Below are 2839 nucleotides of genomic sequence, written 5' to 3'. Positions count from 1 at the left end.
CACATCGTCACCAACTATTCCTATCTACCCATGTTCTACCCAACACTTTTGTAGATATAAATACAAACACAATTTAAATCATTTAACACCCGTATAAAAACATCAATTCCACACCCATCTCAAATAGACAAATAATATATAACACATAGCACGTATTTCATAGCTAATACTTTATATTTATGTGTTAAAAGAAAGTAACCACACACTGACACATATAAACAACAATATATATACACATAGCACGTATTTTATAAAATACTTCATATCTATGTGTAAGATGAAAGTGACTATACACTCACTTGATCAGAAGATGATCGGACATCACTACAGCTCTAAGAGTGGTATTCTTCGGTGAAACCAGGATACCTTCACACACCGGGTTTCTCGCGGGCAGAGCTTCGGATCGGAAACTCTTTTCTTCTCGGGATCTTCGGGGCTTCAGGGGGGTTAAAATAGGGCTTAGAGGGTGTATCGGGAGTGGGAGAGAAGGGATGGAGCAACCATAGTCGGCTGACCCTTCAAATCTATTTATAGGGCAAATTTGGCCCTTGCCACGTCGTGGGACCCTTTTTCCACGTTGTGGGCTTGGTCGTCACTGCATACGTCATTGCAAGTTGCATCTGGGGGACTACCGGAGGAGTCAGGAGACTTGCCACGTCGTGGCACTGCTTGCCACGTCGTGGTCTCTGACAGTTTTGGGGTTTCGCACCCCGAACTTCAGAAATTCATAACTTTCGCATACGAACTCCGTTTTCGATGTTCTTTATATCGCCGCGAAGGTGAGATTATGCTCTACAACTCTAGTTTAGACTCCGTTGGCTAGTTTTGAATTTATTTTTAATATATTATAATTATATTACTTATATATTATTTTTAGTAGGCCGGGACAGGAAACCTCCGTTATAAACTCATAACTCCTTCGTCTGACGTCCGTTTTCGTCTGTCTTTCCGTCGTTGCACTACTATCGACGAGATCTTCAATTCTCATTTAGATCACTAAGGATAGATATCTATCAAACTTAAATTCACTATTTACGTCGCGCTGGGTCGCGCTAGGTTGTGTCGGTTCTGTCGCAAAACTTCGACATGTCATAACTTCTTCGTTATAACTCGGATTTTGGAGTTCTTTATATGCACGGAATCCTTGTAACATGTACTATAACTTAGTTAAGATTAATCCTTCTAAATAATCTTCCATCAAAAAGTCATTTTTGATGCTTATCGTCTCTAAATTGACTAGCCCTGATCTACGGGCGTTACAGTGGACCTGACCAGCGCACAACCTAATGTACCTGATCCTTTAGTCCTTCGCTTGAATCACATGTGAATGTGAACAAGGAATTAGTCTTAATTTACCAAAGATGAAAATTCTCATTCATCACACAATACAACTTGCATGATTCGAAGTTTCTATCCAACTGAAACTTGGGTGATGAGAATCTTTCCTTATTTGATAAATTATGACACTACCACAAAAGATAGAATCAAATTCATTTTTCAATATTTCTTATCAATGGAAACATATAAACAACAATTTTTTCACAAATGCCTTTGTAAGGATACTTAAAATAAATAAAATCAAAACTTTTCTTTTATTTTAAAACTTGCGGAAAAACTTATCCTTACAATGCAAATGGAAAACTTGTTGTTATCTATTCCTAAGCAATATTTCATAACTCTTTCGCAGTGGCTCAAAATTCTGTTCATCGAACCATGCGATCAGAATCAACACACTCTTTCTTTAAGCTTCCTTTGATTCTTTCAAAACATCAAAATGCAATTACATTGCATTATGTGTTAAGAATCTCCAGACAAGATCTTAATAGAGTTAGATAATGGGCTTTACCTAAAGTAGAGTCAAACATTTGACTTTACTATCCTTATGGACTTTTAGGTAAATTCGGCAGCTTCGCAACTAATGCCCTTCCTTTGGCAAAAGAAACATATGGACTCTTTGGAAATGGTGCATGAGACTATCACAGACTTAGCCTTTCTCTCTAGCATTAGGTCAAACAAATTGACCATGGCCGATCCCTTTCCATTGGGAAGAGAAAGTTTTTCTGGACTTCTAGTGTTATCATTGTTAAAGTCCATGAGAGTTTGGGAAGTAGATCTTCCAATCTAATTTGCTTTACCAATGCTCCAAATCATTGCTGATTCAGCATCATCAAGCAAATAGGTAAGATCATTAAGGGTCATGTTGAGATCTGTCATCATGGAGTGACTGAAGAACCAAGTCAACAACCAGCTACCTCAAGACTTCGACACCCGACTCTCCCGGCCTGTCAATGTGTGACTTAATCTCCAAGACCTAAGCACATATAGACTTTGTTTGCCAATAGGGATTGAGTGACTTAGAACTTATCAAGTCTTAAAACTTGTGGGATAGGGAGAATTATTGGAGGAGGTGGAGGAAGTGAAGTATGATTTCTAGTCCCATTAGTGCCCACTAAAGGGATTAATCTTTCACCTTGATTGCCTTTTGGGATATCATCTTCATCAGGAAGCTTGTTCCTAAAGATTTGGGAAGACCATAGTTTTCTGAAGGAGACATCTATAAGGGAGAAATTCAAGTTAGTTGATTTAAAGTCCTTAATATAATACCCAATATGAAATATTAAGGCTAGGACCCAACAACCTATTTATAATTGGAAGAGGGATGCCGTAATCCAAGTTATAAAATAGTTGAAGGTAGGTAAATGACGATTTACCAATTTCCACCATAAAAAAAGAAATATAATTAAGTTTTAATTGGATTTGAAACTCCTAGATATTTTGAGATACATTGAACTTTCAATGACATGTTTAAATCTCGATTGTGCCCTCTCAAGATTGTTAC

Source organism: Lactuca serriola, chromosome 5 (genome assembly GCF_051521515.1).
Source record: "Lactuca serriola cultivar US96UC23 chromosome 5, Lser_US96UC23_V15, whole genome shotgun sequence".
Lineage (NCBI taxonomy): Eukaryota > Viridiplantae > Streptophyta > Magnoliopsida > Asterales > Asteraceae > Lactuca > Lactuca serriola.
The sequence above is the reverse complement of the archived record's forward strand: the minus strand, read 5'-3'. Positions refer to the sequence as shown.